Source organism: Scyliorhinus canicula, chromosome 6 (assembly GCF_902713615.1).
Source record: "Scyliorhinus canicula chromosome 6, sScyCan1.1, whole genome shotgun sequence".
Classification (NCBI taxonomy): domain Eukaryota; kingdom Metazoa; phylum Chordata; class Chondrichthyes; order Carcharhiniformes; family Scyliorhinidae; genus Scyliorhinus; species Scyliorhinus canicula.
In genome coordinates, this window is record NC_052151.1 from 209,442,705 (window position 1) to 209,461,044 (window position 18,340).

The 18,340-nt window shown below is 48.1% G+C and overlaps 1 protein-coding gene and 1 pseudogene across 2 annotated transcripts in view; one reads left to right on the forward strand and one right to left on the reverse strand.

The window, feature by feature from the left end:
- Positions 1–11,593: 11,593 nt before the first annotated feature.
- LOC119967850 lies at positions 11,594–18,156 on the reverse strand (annotated as a pseudogene).
- LOC119967848 (NACHT, LRR and PYD domains-containing protein 3-like) overlaps positions 13,805–18,340 on the forward strand; it is a 55,764-nt gene continuing 51,228 nt past the window's right edge. For both annotated transcript variants that reach the window (XM_038800895.1, XM_038800896.1), the window contains exon 1: positions 13,805–13,980. The gene's annotated coding sequence lies outside the window, so the exon portion shown is untranslated. The remainder of the gene's footprint in view (positions 13,981–18,340) is intronic.

Genomic DNA, 18,340 nt, shown 5'->3' on the forward strand with positions numbered 1-18,340 from the left:
TTTAGTACTCTATTCCTTTAGCCATAAATGGCAAAATTCCATTTGCCTCCCTATTACCTGCATTCGAGTTTTCAGCATTTCATGCCCGAGGACACACAGCTACCTCTGCACGAAGCACTCTGAAGTTTCTCACCATTTAGATAAGTTACCTTTCCATTTTTCGTGCCAAAATGGAAAACTTCACACTTATCCACATTAAACTCCATCTGCCAAATTCTGGCCACTCTCCCAACCTGTCTATATTTATTGTAAATTTCTTATTTCATTATTGCAACTTACCGTTCCACCTATTTTAGTGTAATCTGAAAATGTAGCTACAGTACCTTCTATCCCGGCCTCCAAGTCATTAATATATATTGTAAATAGTTGGGGCTCAAAGACTGAAGGCGGTGGCACCCCACTAGTTACTTCTGGTCAACCAGAAAAAGACGCATTTACCCAGACTCTCTGACTTCTGCCAAGTGTGAACGGGGTTTCACAGTGTATCAGGATCCTGCCAGGTGTGTACAGGATTTCTCAGTGTATCAGGATCCTGCCAGGTGTGTACAGGGTTTCACAGTGTATCAGGATCCTGCCAGGTGTGTACAGGGTTTCACAGTGTATCAGGATCCTGCCAGGTGTGTACAGGGTTTCACAGTGTATCAGGATCCTGCCAGGTGTGTACAGGATTTCTCAGTGTATCAGAATCCTACCAGGTGTGGGTACAGGGTTTCACAATGTATCAGGATCCTGCCAGGTGTGTACAGGGTTTCACAGTGTATCAGGATCCTGCCAGGTGTGTACGGGGTTTCACAGTGTATCACTATCCTGCCAGGTGTGTACAGGGTTTCACAGTGTATCAGGATCCTGCCAGGTATGTACAGGGTTTCACAGTGTATCAGGATCCTGCCAGGTGTGTACAGGGTTTCACAGTGTATCAGGATCCTGCCAGGTGTGTACAGGGTTTCACAGTGTATCAGGATCCTGCCAGGTGTGTACAGGGTTTCTCAGTGTATCGGGATCCTGCCAGGTGTGTACAGGGTTTCACAGTGTATCAGGATCCTGCCAGGTGTGTACAGGGTTTCACAGTGTATCAGGATCCTGCCCCGTGTGGAGAGGGTTTCATTTGTGCTTGATCAATAACGAGATCAGGGGTCATTGGGAGAAGGCAGGAGAATGGGGATGAGAAAAATATCAGCCATGATTGAATAGCCGGGCAGACTTAATGGGCCGAGTGGTGTCATTCTACTCCTATGTCTCATGGTCAATGCCTCAGAAATGTCAAGGGGAGATGGTTTGAATTTTTCTTCTTGAAGATGTACTGCCATTTGTGTGGCATAAATGTTAGTCTGGTTTAACTCACGGGGCTAAATCGCTGGCTTTTAAAGCAGTCCAAGCAGGCCAGCAGCACGGTTCAATTCCAGTACCAGCTTCCCCGAACAGGCACCGGAATGTGGCGACTAGGGGCTTTTCACAGTAACTTCATTGAAGCTTACTCGTGACAATAAGCGATTTTCATTCAAGAACTGGCAGGGAGGCACGTTTTACTCGTTAGTAGGTTCATCAATGCCGGGGTGTTTGTGTTACTGTCCCCAAGGAAGGCACTGAAATGTTTGGTCCTCCCACTGATTCTGGAGCGTGCAATTCGAAACATCATGAGTTTCTCTTTTATTCTTATTTGTCACTGGAATTAAAAATCAAATGATGATCATGAAAGAACTGTCAATTGTTGTAAAAACCTATCTGGTTAGTTCATGCCCTTTCGGGAAGGAAATCTGTCATCCTGCACGTGACTCCAGATCCACAGCAATGTGGTTGACTGAAATGGCCGAACGAGCCAGTCAGTTCAAGGGTCACTCAGGAATGGTCAATAAACCCTGCACCAGCCAGAGAGAAACCAAGGATGAATTTTTAAAACTCACAGACTTATTTTGTTTTTAAATGAAACAGTCTCCCTTAAAATAAGGTCAATATTCACTGACCTTCAGAACCACTTACTGTACCTGTGTGTTAACTTGCTCTGAATCTTGTCTCTGGACACCAGATCCCTCTGCACTGCAGCACGCAGCAGCCTCTCCATTTCCCTCAGATTCTGCTTCACGCGCCTCGGCCGTTAAACCGCTCGGGCGCGAGGGAGACAGCGTCAGAGAAAGGTCCCAGCCCTGCACTGCGCATGTGCACAATTTCACCAGCGACTCCGCTCGAAGTGCGCATGCGCCGGGCTGAGATCTGAGCGCGCGCAGATTCAGTTTAGAATGTTCTGGTGCGTCCTCGCCGGTGAGAAATAATTTAAATATTGACCAACCATTATAATCTTAATATAGAAACAGTTTGTAACCCGGGGAGGATGGAGTCAGTGAGATCAGACAGTTTGTAACCCGGGGAGGATGGAGTCAGTGAGATCAGACAGTTTGTAACCCGGGGAGGATGGAGCCAGTGAGATCAGACAGTGTGTAACCCGGGGGAGGATGGAGCCAGTGAGACCAGACAGTGTGTAACCCGGGGAGGATGGAGCCAGTGAGATCAGACAGTGTGTAACCCGGGGAGGATGGAGCCAGTGAGATCAGACAGTGTGTAGCCCAGGGAGGATGGAGCCAGTGAGATCAGACAGTGTGTAATCCGGGGAGGATGGAGCCAGTGAGATCAGACAGTGTGTAGCCCAGGGAGGATGGAGCCAGTGAGATCAGACAGTGTGTAATCCGGGGAGGATGGAGCCAGTGAGATCAGACAGTGTGTAACCCGGGGAGGATGGAGCCAGTGAGATCAGTGTGTAACCCGGGGAGGACGGAGCCAGTGAGATCAGACAGTGTGTAATCCGGGGAGGATGGAGCCAGTGAGATCAGACAGTGTGTAACCCGGGCAGGATGGAGCCAGTGAGATCAGACAGTGTGTAACCCGGGGAGGATGGAGCCAGTGAGATCAGACAGTGTGTAACCCGGGCAGGATGAAGTCTGTGAGATCAGACGGTGTGTAAATCAGGGAGGATGGAGCCAGTCAAATCAGTGAGGGAAACATGGTAGGAATATATCACAGATTGTAACAGCTTATATAAATATGTTAAAATGAAGAGTGGCTAAAGTGAGCATTAGAGAGCGAGACTGAGGTTTAATTAAGTGTCCCACAGACACTCACCTCAACCATCCCCCTACCCATTAACTCAACCTTAACTAATATTAAAACTGGGCAGTGAAACTTTTCATCTGGTAATTGGTGCCTTAAAAAGGTGATGAGTCCTGTGGGTGTCGCAGGCTGGGCCAGCATTTGTTGCCCATGCTTTATGGCCTTGAAGGGGAAATTAAGAGTCAACCACATTGCCATGGGTCTGGAGGCACCTGTAGACCAGACCAGGTAAGGACGGAAAATTTCCTCCCCTAAAGGACATTAGTGAACCAGATGGTTTTTTTACGATAATGGATTCATGGTCATCTTTAGACTTTTAATTTCAGATTTTTATTGAATTCAGATTTCACCATCTGCATTGGCGGGATTAGAACAAGCATTACTCTGGGCCTCTGGTTTACTGGACAGTGACAATACCACTCAGCCACCACCTCTCCAACTTTCACGACTCTACCCCAATTCAATGGTGTTCTCCAATGTGTACGGTACTGTGCATTTCTGTCAGAACTGGGCTCGGAAAACTCTGTCCTTAATGCTCAGTAACATCAAATTGGGAGAATTTATGGACACAGTGGCAATGCAACAATCGTTGCTGCTGTCGCAAGGTCCGGGCCCTGATCACTAGATAAAAAGTACTGAGAATACGAATGGAACTAAAGGCTGTGAGGAGTTTACAAAGGATTGTAGACAGGCTAAGTGAGTGGGCACATTTTGGCAAGATATCTGTAATGGTTTTTGCTATTTTACTTTACAAGATGTGGGCTTTGGTGCCTTGGCCAGCATCTATTGCCCATCGTTGATTGCTCTTGAGAAGGTGGTGGTGAGCTGCCTTCTTGGACCGCAGCAGAACATATGGTATAGGTCCACCTACTGTGCTCTCAGGGAAGGAGTTCCAGGATTTTGACCCAGCGACAGTGAATGAATGGCGCTACATTTCCAAATCAGGATTATGAGTGACTTGGAGGGGAACCTCCATGTGGTGGTGTTCCCATGTATCTGCTGCCCTTGTCCTTCTAGATGGTAGTGGTCGTGGGTTTGGAAGGAGCCTTGATGAGTTCCTGCAGTGCATCTTGTAGATGGTACACACTGCAGCTAATGTGCATCGTTGAAGGGAGTGAATATTTGTGGAAGAGGTGACAATCATGAAGGCTGCTTTGTCTTGGATGGTGTTGAGCTACTTGAGTGTTGTTGGAGCTGCACTCATCCAGGCAAATATGGAGTATTCCATCACACTCCTGACTAGTGCCTTGCAGGTGGTGGACAGGCTTTAGGGAGTAAGGAGGTGAGTTACTCATCGCAGTATTTCATTGACTTGCTCCTGTAGCCACAGTATTTAAATGGCTTGTCCAGTTTAGTTATGGTCAATAGTAACCCCCCAAGATGTTGATAGTGGTGGATTAAGTGGTGCCATTAAATGTCAAGGGGTGATAGTTTGATTTTCTCTTGTTGGAGATGGTCTTCCATGCCGCGAATGTTACTTGTCACTTGTCAGCCCAAGCCTGGATATTGTCCGGGTCTTGCTGCTTTTGGACATGGACTGTTTCAGTGTCTGAGGAGTTGTGAATGGTGCTGAAAGTTGTGCAGTCACCAGCAGTCATCACCGAACATCCCCACAAGTTACCTTACTTTGGAAAGAAGGTCATTGATGAAACAGCTGAAGATGGTTGGGCCTAGGACACTACCCTAAGGAACTCCTGCAGTGTTGTCCTGGGACTGAGATGACTGACCTCCAACTACCACAACCATCTTCCTTTGTGTTAGGTAGTCTCCAACCATTGGAGTCTCCCCCTGATTCCCATTGACTTCACTTTTGCTCGAGCTTCATGATGCCGTACCGGATCAAATGCTGTCTTAATATCAAGGGCAGTCACGCATCTCACCTTTGGAGTTCTGTCTTTTGTCTACGTTTGAACCAAGGCTATAATGATGGAGCTGAGTAAACCTGGTGGAACCCAAACTGAGCATCCGTGAGCAGGCTATTGCAAAGTAAATCCCACTTGACAGACAGTTGATGACCGTTTCCATCACTTCACTTCACTGATGATTGAGAGTAGACGGATCCGGTGGTAATTACCTGGGTTGGATTTGTCCTGCTTTTTCTGTACAGGATATATTTGGGCAAATTTCCACATTGCCGGGTAGATGCCAGTGTTATAGCTGTACTGGGTCGCGGCAAGTTCTGGAACACAAGTCTTTAGTACTATTGCCGGAATATTGTCAGGGCCCATAATCTTTATAGTATCAAGTGCCTTCAGACATTTCTTGAGAACACGTGGAATGAATTGGATTGACTGAAGACTGACATCAGTGATGATGGGGACCTCCAGAGGAGACGGAGATAGATCATCCATTCAACACTTTTGGCTGAAGATTGTTGCGAATGCTGCAGCCTTTTCTTTGTACAGACGTGCTGGGCTTCTCCATCATTAAGGATGAGGAGATTTGTGGAGCCTCCTCCTCCGCTGAGATGTTTATTTGTCCACCACCATTCACTGCTGGATGTGGCAGGACTGCAGAGCTTAGATCTGATCCGTTGGTTGTGGGATCACTTAGCCCTGTTCATCATGTGCTGTTTATGTTGTTTGACATGCAAGTAGTCCTGAGTTGTAGCTTCACCAGGTTGACACCTCATTTTTCAGTATGCCTGGTCTTGCCACTGAGATGCTCTACTGCATTCTTCATTGAACCAGGGTTTACCCTCACGCTTGGTGGTAATGGTAGAGTGGAGGATATGCTGGGCCATGAGGTTGCAAATTATGGTTGAGTACAATTCTGCTGCACCTAATGGTCCATAGCGCCTCATGGATGCTCAGTCCTGAGTTGCTAAATCTGTTCTGAATCTATACAGTTTAGCAATATGGTAGTGCCACAACATGATGGACGGTATCCTCAATGTGAAGATTGGACTCAGTCTCCACAAGGACTGTGCGGTAGTCGCTACTACTGATACTGTCATGGACAGATGCATCTGCAGCAGGCAGGTTGGTGAGAATGAGGTCTAGTATGTTTTCCCCTCTTGTTGATTCCCTCACAACCTGTGGTACACCCAGTGTAGAAGTTATGTCCTTCAGTACTCGACCAGCCCAGTCAAGAGTGGTGCTACCGAACCACTCTTGGTGATTGGCATTTAAGTCCCCCACCCAGAGTACATTGTATGCCGTTGCTACCCTCAGTGCTTTCTACAACAATTTAGAGGAGTACTGATTTATTAGCTGAGGTGTTCAACATAGAGGAGTACTGATTCATTAGCTGAGGGTGGACGGTACATTGTAATCAGTAGGAAGCTTCCTTGTCCATGTTTTACCTGAAGCCATGAGACTTCAGGAGTTGATATTGAGGGCAACTCCCTCCCAACTGTATACCACCGTGCTGCCACCTCTGCTGGGTCTGTCCTGTTGGAGGGGCAGGACATGGTGATAGTGGTGTCTGGGACATTATCTGTAGGATATGATTTTGTTCATAAGACTATGTCAGACTGTTGGTTGACTAGTCTGTGAGACAGCTCTCCCAATTTTGGCACAAACCCCCAGATGTTGGCAAGGAAGACTTTGCAGCGTCGACAGGACTGGGTTTGCCTTTGTGGTTTCCAGTGCCTAGGTCGATGCCGGGTGATCCACCCGGTTTCCTTTTTGTTGTTTGATACAACTGAGTGGCTTGCTAGGCCATTTCAGATGGGCATTTAAGAGTCAACTACATTGCTGTGGATCTGGAGTCACATGTAGGCAAGACTGTAAATGTTCTTCCCTAACGTGAATCAGCTGGGTTTTGTATGACAATCGACAATGGTTTCATGGTCATGATTGGACTTTTGACTCCAGATATTTATTGGATTCAATTTCAATGATCTGCCACGGCAGGATTCCAACCCGGGTTCTCAGAGTATTATTCTGGGTCTCTGAATCACCAGTCCAGTGACAATACCATTACATCCTGGGGAAATGTATGGTTGTTTACTTTAGCGGGAAGGACAGAAATGATTTACATGTAGAGACTCAATGTTGTGGTGTGAAGGAATCGGGATGTTCTTCTTCATGAATCACAGACAGTTAGCATCCGGGTAAACCAAGTAATTGGGAAAGTAAATGGAATGTTAGCCTTTATTAAAAAGGGGATGAAATTTAAAAGTAGAGAAACTTTGCTACAACCATGGAGGAATATGGAACGCGTGGGCACAGTTTAAAATAAGGGTTCTCCCATTTCAGAGAGAAGGAGGAATTTCTCGAGAATTCTCACTCTCAGTGAACAGTGGAGACTGGATCATTGAATACACTCATGGCTGAGTTAAACAAGGAATTGAGCTGGGGAACAGGCAGGAAAGTGGAATTGAGGCCGTATGCAGAATAGCCATGATTCTATTGAATGGTGTAACAGGCCTGATGGGCTGAATTACCTACTCCTGTTCCTGTTTCTTATGATTTTCAATGTCAAGATCCTTTCGCAACTCTTCAAACATAATTAAATAGTCTGTGCCTGCATGGAGGAAGACCCAGGAACATTCAGGATTGAGTTGAGAAATGACAAGAAACATTCATGCCACACTAGTGCCAGGTAATGATCATCTTCTGGAAGAAAGTCTAATCACCTTCTCTTGATATTCAACAGCATTCCATTGCTGAATCATTGGCCATCAACACACCAAGGGTTACCATTATACAGAAATTTGAACATTACTGTTTACTGATTACTGTTGCTACAAGAACCATTCAGAGGCTGGTAATTTATAGGTCTGGAAATCACCCTCCTGTCTTATTGGAGTCTTTCCACCATCAGCAAAGCCCAAGTCAGGAGTGTGATGAAATATTCTCCACTTGCCAGGATGATTGCAGCTCCAACATATTCAAGAAACTCGGTACCATGCAGCATAAAGCAACACTCATGATTGGCACCCCATCCATCAACTCAAATCTTCAGTTTATTCACCACCAGTCACTGTGACAGCAGTGTGAACCACGACAAGGTGAAGTGTAGCAAATCTCCAATCCTTTGATGTACCGTCAATTCACCGAGAGACTGAGAGAGCGAGTGAACATTAGGCTTTATTAATCATGAACTTGCCTAGCCAGAGTCAGCTGTACAGATGAGTGCCACCCACAGGTGGCCGGTCTATATATGGCCCCGGTGAGGGCGGAGCCAGAGGCGGAGCCCACTAGGGTTACAGTACAGTACCTGGAAGTAGCGCATATCACCACTTCCAAGTCAGAGGCTGCAGTATCATACAGACAGCTCATGCATCAGATGAATACATTCACCCCCTATTTAAAAAATCAAGTCCAGCGGGGGTGACGTGAGGTCATTACATATTCAGTCTATCTGGAGGGCGGATCGTTCTCTTCGACCTCCTCAGCTCTGGTGGTGTGGCAGGCACGGTTGTTGCAGGTGGTGACTCCAAGGGCGTTGTGTCTGTGTGAATTGCGCTTTCACATAGCCGTCCGTCAGTCCAGAAGTAAAACACTCGAACACGTTAGTAACGAATATTCGTTTATTCACGGCAGGGTCAAATCTCTAAGTAGTCGGGGAACCACCTTCGAGAAGTGCCAAAGTCCCAGAGTACGGACTGTCCCTTTATACAATCACAGCTTAGAGGTGGTCCCCTTAAATTCCTAGATACACCAATGATTTGGCAAGGATCCAGAACATGTACTTATATGGAATTATTATCCTGAGGTAGGGTGGTTACTATGACATAATCATTAGCACGGTTCACTAATACTGCTGCTGCTAACGGTTTTCTTATCCTATCCGGCCATCAGGTCCAACTTCCTTATCTCCTTCCCTCTCGTGCTCCTGAGTCAGCTCTTTCACATTCCAATGCCCATTGTCTCAGTTGACAAGGTTTTACACACTCATCTTTGCTGTCTCTGCACTAACAGATACAGAGATCTGCTCTCATTCCATTCCCTCAACCCTTTAACATCTTTTTACTTGATGATCACAGATATATTTCAGAACCTTAATATTACGTACAGACAGCAAGGTTAAAACAAGACAACAAATGTAATCCACTTCCATATCTGGAGCTTGAGCCTCAATCAGGCGTGTCGGAGACGGTTGGGGGGTGGGGGTAGGCAGGGGGGTGGTGGGTGGCGGCAATTCCGGTGTGGGGCAATACAGGAGACACGGGGGTGAACGGGGCGCTGGGAGTGGAGGTGGGCAGCGGAGAGGGGGGCACGTTGGCAGGGGAACCAGCGGGCGCCAGGTCTCGTAGGGAGACCGTATCTTGCCGTCCGTCCTGGTGCAGGATGTAGACGTACTGGGGGTTGGCGTGCAGCTGCTGGACCCTCTCGACCAGGGGGTCGGTCTTATGGCTCCTCATGTGCCTCCGGAGAAGGACAGGTTGTCAGCCAAGATGGAAGCAAGACCCCGGAGATGGACTTCCTGGGGAAGACAAACAAACGGTCGTGAGGGGTCTCGTTCGTGGTTGTGCAGAGGAGTGATCTACTGGAGTGGAGGGCGTCGGGGAGGACCTCCTGCCAGCGGGGGGTCGGGAGACTTCTAGACCTGAGGGCCAGAAGAACGGCCTTCCATACCGTCGCGTTCTCCCTCTCCACCTGCCCGTTTCCCTGCGGGTTATAGCTCGTAGTTCTGCTCGAGGCGATGCCTTTGCTGAGCAGGCACTGACGTAGCTCATCACTCATGAACGATGTACCCCGGTCGCTGTGGACGTAGGCAGGGAAACCGAACAGTGTGAAGATGCTGTGCAGTGCGTTTATTACAGTGGCCGAGGTCATGTTGGGCAGGGGACGGCGAAGGGGAAGCGGGAGTACTCATCGATGACGGTGAGAAAGTATATATTACGGTTGGTGGAGGGGATGGGCCCTTTGAAGGGGAGGATCCCGCCGACGGCCACCCCATCATGGATCCCATCAGCGACTGCCCCAGCCAACCCCACGCTTGCGCCGTGTGGCAGCCAATCAACCCTGAGGACACCCAGATGCTACTTCTGCGGACAGTCAAAACACACCCGGCAGCGTGGCCGGCGCGGAGCGCGCTTTGCAGGGCTTGTGGCAGGAAGGGACATTTGGCTGCAGTGTCCCAGGCCCGCACAAACACCGCTATTGTCCCTGCATCCCCCACGTGCGGCCAGGGGCACGGGCACCATATTCTCCTCCTCGGACCACATGCCGCCTGTGGGCGCCGCCATCTTGCTCTACTCACAACCCGCTGCCACCTTGCCTGCCTCAGAACCAATGGGCGCCACCATCTTGCCTGCCCCAGGAACACGTGTGGCCCGTGGGCGCCGCCATCTTACCCGCCCCAGGACTGCTGCCCGTTGGGAACCTCACCAGGCCACCCATCGCCTGCAACCACCGACGACCAGCCGCAGCTCGCCTCGGTCACGATTGACCAGTCTTGACAGCACAGCCTCGCGAAAGGTGAAGGTCGAACCCATGCAGGATTTGAACCCATGTCCCCATGGGTATTAGCCTGGGCCTCCAGATCATTAGTCCAATGACATTACCACTACACCACCATCTCAGTTAGCAATGTTGCTTCATAGCGTCAGGTTTTGATTCCCGCTTGGATCACTGACTGTGCGGAGTCTGCATGTTCTCCCTGTCTATGTGGGTTTCCTCCAAGCGCTCCGGTTTCCTCACACAATTCCCGAAAGACGTGCTTGTTAGGTGAATGGAACATTCTGAATTCCCCCTCTGTGTGCCCAAACAGGTGCCGGAATGTGGCAATTAGGGGATTTTCACAGTAACTTCATTGCAGTGTTAATGTGACACTAATAAATATTGTGTATCTCTCTGGAAACATCATGGAGAGCAAAGAGTCCTGCTTCACTGAGCTGCTTGCAATGAATCTCAACAAAAACACTACATCTCTCTCTCTCCAGAGCTTCTTTACAAAGACACATTCCAGAAAGAGATGACTCTGGGTCTCTACCCCACAACAGTCTCCCAAGGGCAATGTGGAGAGTGGGTGAAATTTAAGGCATGAAGGAAGAGAATGGCGACTTTTTGCACCACCAGCCAAGCTAGGTCGGTGCTTGTTTGAACGTTTTGGCGATGAGGCATTTTGCCAAACGATTTTGACAATCTGCTCAGGAACCGTTGGACAGAATCTAACCTCTTTCTCCACACGGCTAACTATCCTACTGCAGATGCTCCCCACAACCTCCCTTTCTGACCGTTGTCCAGATCCAAGATGTACAGGTCGCCCTTTCTGGTCCCCACCACCACCCTCTGACAACATGTGAGAGATTCATACAAAGTGGAGGAGGGATAAAATAAAAACAAAGTTCTGGAAAAACTTAGCAGGTCGGCTGCATCTATGAAGAGACAAACAGAGTTAAAGCTACAAGCCCAAATTGACTCTTCTTCAGAACAAAGATAAAATAACAACCAGCTTTGTTCACAGTTCAAGTGGCACGGAAATGGTCAAAATGGTTTGATTTTGTATCACCAGCTGCCGTCCCCTTTTCTAAGTAAATGAGGAATGTCTGCGGTGGAATTTACTTACTTTTACATACAGCAAGTAGATGGGAAAGAAATTATCCCAGTTTGGTTGCCAGCTGCTTGGCCTTGGCCTTTTCCGGCTTTGCAATCCGAGCCACAGACTTGGGGGCCCAGAATCCCACCGCCCCAATGTCGACGGATCTCATCAAACCGCTCGTTGTAGTTAATCTGCACAGCCTCAATCAACTTGGCCATCGCTCCCTTATCCTCTGGGTTGATCTGGGCCTGGCTTTGCCTTTGACGATGTAACAAGGAACCCCCATCTTCCGGCAGAGAGCAGGCAGGAACACAACCAACTCAATGGGGTCAACTTCATGTGCGACAATCACCAGCTGAACTTTCTTACTCTCCACTAATGAGGTGACAGTGTTCACACGTGCTCTGACAACTGCTGGCCTCTTTATTGGGGATCAGCCTTCCCAGCTGCCTTCAGCTGGGCCCTCTGCTTGTTCTCCAGTTTGGTCTCGGGTCTGTATTTGCGGGCCAGCTTGAAGAGCTGGGTCACAGTCTGCCTGTCCAAGGCCTGGGTAAACTGGTTAATTGCTGGAGGAACCTTCAGACGCTTGTACAGGATGGTCCTCTGACGTTGTAGTCTGACATATCATGGCCATCTCGTCAGGTCCCTCTTGGGCTGGATATCTTGACCAACCCCAAAGTTTTTCGGTCTCTTCTCAAACAGAGGGTTGACGACCTTTTTCATCTCATGCCTCCTTACGACGGAAGAAGTCGGGACCACCTTCTTCCCCTTGGCCGTCTTTCCAAGGCTGCCAGGACCGTCATATAAATATGTTTATTAAAAACAGTAACCATTACAGTTGTACAAGGCCAAATGGTTCAAACACTAATTTTGCGTTGGGGAAACTGGGTACTCTCCCCTCTGTGCCAATGTACGGGGAGGCGGGGTGGGTAGGATATTCTGATTATTAAAATCGGCAACAATACAGTTGTACAAAAACAAACAGTACAAGCACTAAACTTTGTGCTGGAGAGACCAGATACTCTCGCCTCTGTACCAACAGAAGGGAGAGGTAGGGAAGAGGGGTGGTGGGGAAAGAGGAGAAAGGAGGGTGATGGGGAGGGAGGGACCGCCATAGATTCTGAGGGATGACAGCAGCTTTCACACCGAGGGCGGGACTCGGAACAAGAATTGGGTCAAATTCCTAAGTTATGAAATCAAACCAGGAACTGTTTTCTAATTGACTACAGTACAAACTCTGTACGGAAATTGTAGTACCCTCAATAATGACACAAGAGAGTAGAACAGTAAAAAAAGGCTTTAATAAGTTGAGAACTAGCCTGATGCCTAGACGGGTGCTTACTGGGTGCTGTGTACCGAGCGGCCCCTCATATACGACTTCCTCGTGGGCGGAGGCGGAGTCCCCCAGGGTTCCAAGCCCGGTCTTAAAGAGGCATCACGTATATGATGATAAGGGTACAGTAACACAGTAACTATTCATCACAGAAATAAATGGACAAAATCTTTGCGGGATTAAGGTATTGTAGCTGTTAAGAATCATTTCTATGTTTTGTTTTTCCCGTTTAGTTTTCCATTCTAATGCTTATTTCCTTTGGTCTGATATTTTCCCAGCACCAAGGATGCAATAAATACAAATGCTGGAAAAACTCAGCAAGGATTCAGCGACTTGGAGAGTCGGCTCAAACCACGATTAAGAACCGGGATTTCGATCCATTCCTGGTCTGCAGCAGTCTCTCCACAGACACGGTAAGTGGTTCTGGGATAAACATCAGAACGGCTGCTCCTGTCTTTGAGAATTCACACTTCAGACATTATCAATGCGCCATTTTAATGCGGTGTCAGTTTTTAATCCAGCTCTCACTAAATGTTTGTTACCCAGTACAGTTTAAACTGCTCAGTGTGGGCTCAGCAATTCAGACCTCACACAGTGCTGGCTACCGGAGGTTTACCAAACCCAAAATCCAGTCACAGGTCAGGAGCAAACGAAAAGCAGAAAATTACCACATTCAAAAACGTCTTGCACATAAAGTAGCTACTCAAATGAACAACAGGGAAGGTGGCGCCATTGCAAATCTTGTTCAAAAAAGTAACTACGTAAATGAGGAAGTGAGCCTTTAACAGATACATCTGTTTTATTCAACCTCCCTGGAATCAGAGAAAATAAAATGTACAACTGACTTTGTTCAGTTGATGTGACAGGAAAGATCAAACCGGTCGGATTGGTTTTCAGCAGAAAGGCCCCTCCCTGTTCTGATGCAATTGAATGTTTGAGACCCACCCAGAGCCCTGGGGCAACTTTTAGACAGAATCCAGCTCTGACTCAGAACAAATTCCCCGTTTCTAACTTGCAAACAATCAAACATATTTTACCTGCTTGGTCTCAATGAACTAACAGTGATATAAATCGCAAAATCTGCACGGAAAGAGAATACCTTTGGATTTAAGGTAAAGTAGTTGATAAGAATCACATTTCGTTTATCATTAACATTTTTTCCTTCCCCTTCTTGTTCCCGGCCATGTTCCCTGATCTGTTCCGTGTTTGAAACAAACCTGTTGGACTTTAACCTGGTGTTATAAGACTTCTTACTGTTCCACAGTGCCGGGTGCTCTGTGCTTCTTGTTTACTGTAACAAGAAAATGAAAGACTGAAAATGAAAGGGGTGTCAGTTACAAGGGGGTCACGATTTCAAAGTGAGAGGGGGAAAGTTTAAGGGCGATGTGCGTGGAAAGTTTTTTACGCAGAGGGTGGTGGGTGCCTGGAATGCTTTACCAACGGAGGTGGTAGAGGTGGGCATGATAGTATCATTTAAGAAGCATCTAGACAGATATATGAATGGGCGGAACAGAGGGAAGTAGACCTTGGAAAATAGGAGACAGGTTTAGATAAAGGATCTGGATCGGCGCAGGCTGGGAGGGCGGAAGGGCCTGTTCCTGTGCTGTAATTTTCTTTGTTCTTTGTTCTTTGCCTTCCTGTACTGATTTTCGTGACAACTGACCTGGAAGCGCTTAAAGCCAACGTAGCCACTGTTGTGATGTGGGAAACACACCGAGCTAACTTAGACACGGCAAAGCCCCAAAAAAACAGCAGTGTGACAATGACCAGCTGATGTGTTTTTGTGAGGCTGGTGAAGGGACAATTTGACATGAAATTACTTTTCAAAAATCAAATGAGCACATAGCTTTTGGCACGTGAAGAAAAATTGAGCACAAAGTATCAATTTACACATTCACTTCTTCACGGATAAGAAATTTCTTCCTGACACAATCAAAAGAACAATAATAATCTTTTATTAGTGTCACAAGTAGGCTTTCACTGCAATGAAGTTACTGTGAAAATCCCCGAGTCGCCAAATTCCAGCGCCTGTTCGGGTTCACAGAGGGAGAATTCAGAATGTGCAATTCACCTAACAACACGTCTTTCGGTACTTGTGGGAGGAAACCAGAGCACCTGGAGGAAACCCACGCAGACACGGGGAGAACGTGCAGACTCTGCACAGACAGTGACCCAAGCCCGGAATCAAATCTGGGACCCTGGAGCTGTGAAGCAACAGTGCTAACCACTGTGCTATCATGACAAAATATATTCTCAGAATTAGCTGTGGAATGGATGTCAATTTTCCATTTCTGAAATCACTATTCAGTAAACGGGGTGGAAACCTCCTTTCTCACTCCATATACTTCTATTTAACTGGATATTTTACCTTATTGAACAATTTGGTGTTCAGTATATTTTAATATTCTGTAAATAAATTTAGTTCAGATTAAACACAGGTTTACTCAGTAAATGAAAACATATTCACACTGTCTGATTAGCGTTCTTTACCGAGAATCTGGAAATCAGCATTTTGTCACAGGCAAAACCCAACCTAGTCATGGGATCAGAGCAACGTCTGAGATAAATCTGACCCTGCAGGAATTATTACTCTGGAACGTGACATTGTAAACTTCACCAAAACAGATGTGAATTAGTTGGGTGAATGGAACAGGAACGGCTCTTTTTGCTATTTTGTGTCAGGGAAGGACGCAAGTGAAATATGGAACTTGTTCAAGGAACAGGTACTGCGTGTCTTTGATATGTATGTCCCTGTCAGGCAGGGAAGAGATGGTCGAGTGAGGGAACCATGGTTGACAGGAGAGGTTGAATGTCTTGTTAAGAGGAAGAAGGAGACTTATGTAAGGCTGAGGAAACAAGGTTCAGACAGGGCGCTGGAGGGATACAAAGATAGCCAGGAGGGAACTGAAGAAAGGGTTTAGGAGAGCTAAGAGAGGACATGAAAAATCTTTGGCGGATAGGATCAAGGAAAACCCCAAGGCCTTTTACACATATGTGAGAAATATGAGAATGACTAGAGCGAGGGTAGGTCCGATCAAGGACAGTAGCGGGAGGTTGTGTATTGAGTCTGAAGAGATAGGAGAGGTCTTGAACAAGTATTTTTCTTCAGTATTTACAAACGAGAGGGGCCATATTGTTGGAGAGGACAGTGTGAAACAGACTGGTAAGCTCGAGGAGATACTTGTTAGGAAGGAAGATGTGTTGGGCATTTTGAAAAACTTGAGGATAGACAAGTCCCCCGGGCCTAACGGGATATATCCAAGGATTCTATGGGAGGCAAGAAATGAAATTGCAGAGCTGTTGGCAATGATCTTTTCGTCCTCGCTGTCAACAGGGGTGGTACCAGAGGATTGGAGAGTGGCGAATGTCGTGCCCCTGTTCAAAAAAGGGAATCGGGATAACCCTGGGAATTACAGGCCAGTTAGTCTTACTTCGGTGGCAGGCAAAGTAATGGAAAGGGTACTGAGGGATAGTATTTCTGAGCATCTGGAAATACACTGCTTGATTAGGGATAGTCAGCACGGATTTGTGAGGGGTAGGTCTTGCCTTACAAGTCTTATTGACTTCTTTGAGGATGTGACCAAGCATGTGGATGAAGGTAAAGCAGTAGATGTGGTGAAGAAAGGGATTAGGAGGCATTTGATAAGGTTCCCCATGGTAGGCTTATGCAGAAAGTAAGGAGGCATGCGATAGTGGGACGTTTGGCCAGTTGGATAACGAACTGGCTAACCGATAGAAGACAGAGACTGGTGGTGGATGGCAAATATTCAGCCTGGAGCCCAGTTACCAGTGGCATACCACAGGGATCAGTTCTGGGTCCTCTGCTGTTTGTGATTTTATTAACGACTTGGATCAGGGAGTTGAAGGATGGGTCAGTAAATTTGCAGATGATACGAAGATTGGTGGAGTTGTGGATAGCGAGGAGGGCTGTTGTCGGCTTCAAAGAGACATAGATAGGATGCAGAGTTGGGCTGAGAAGTGGCAGATGGAGTTTAACCCTGACAAGTGTGAGGTTGTCCATTTTGGAAGGACAAATCTGAATGCGGAATACAGGGTTAACGGTAGGGTTCTTGGCAGGGCCGGCTCAAGGTACCGGCAACTCGGGCAGTCGCCCGGGGCACCATGTGCTAGGGGGCGCCATCAACGAGTGCGTGACCGGCGTCAGAGACCTGCCGACAGAGAGACCGGCCCGCCAATCGGTGAGTCCCGATCATATACCAGGTCACTCCGCCCCCCCCCCCCCCCCCGCTCCGACCCGACCCCCCCCCCACCCCCGACCCGACCCCCCCCGCCCCCGACCCGACCGACCCCCCCCCCCCCCGCCCCCGACCCGACCGCCCCCGACCCGACCCCCCCCCCCCCCCCCCCGACCCGACCCGACCCCCCCCCCCCGACCCCTCCCAGACCCGAACACCCGACCCGACCCCCCCAGTCCCGACCCCCCCGACCCGACCCGACCCCCCCCACCCCCCCGACCCGACCCCCCCAGCCCGACCCCCCACAGTCCAAAGATGTGCAGGTTGGGTGGATTGGCCATGATAAATTGCCCTTAGTGTCCAAAATTCTATGATTAACCTAGGATAAAAGTTCGGCACAACATCGTGGGCCGAAGGGCCTGTTCTGTGCTGTATTTCTCTCTCAGGGTCGGTGCAGACTCAATGAGTCAAATAGCCTCCTTCTGCACTGTAGGGATTCTATGACCTGGAAAATGGTTTGAGGCGACCAAACCTCAGGATATCTACCACCCTGATCAGCCACTACCCTCTCTGCTAGGAAGCGAACCCTCCTTATTGATTAAAATCGCCTTACTGTCAAAGCCCTAGTGGAATACCTCATTCACTCATCTTCCAAAGTCTGGCCAAGGCCTGCACCCAGATATGGGTCTCCTATAAAAACACCACATCGGTCTTTAGATGCTTTAGGTGTGAGAATCAATGAAGGCCTCCGCCTCCTCCATTGCGTCTAATTAGTCTCGCCCTTTTCACAGGTCCCCGCCAGGCTCCACACATTCCAGGTATTTGGTATTGTCAGGGGTCTCTCACCCACCCGGAAGAGGCTACCGGAAGGAGAGGTGGGCCCGAGGCCATCGGAGTAATTTTCAAAGATGTTCTCCAGGTTGGTTGAGGGGGGGGGGAATGAAATACTCACCCCTCCAGTGTTAGTAGGGCCCATTGGGTACTCCAGCAGAAGCCACAGGCAAACGAATCACCACGAGCGGTGATAATCTGTTTCCTCAGCTTTCAGAGGAAGGGGTGAGTCCTGGAGTGGGCCAAGAAGAATCGTAACATCAACTGGGAGGGAAACCCAGTTTTAATGTATCAGGACATCAGGGCCGAACTAGCAAAGAGGCGTACAACCTTTAACAAGGCGAAAGGAGTGGGGTTCAGGGCGGTGTACCCGGCGTAACTGCAAGTCACTATGGAGCTGAAGGATCACTAATTCTACCCAATGGAGAATGCGGAGGCCTTCACT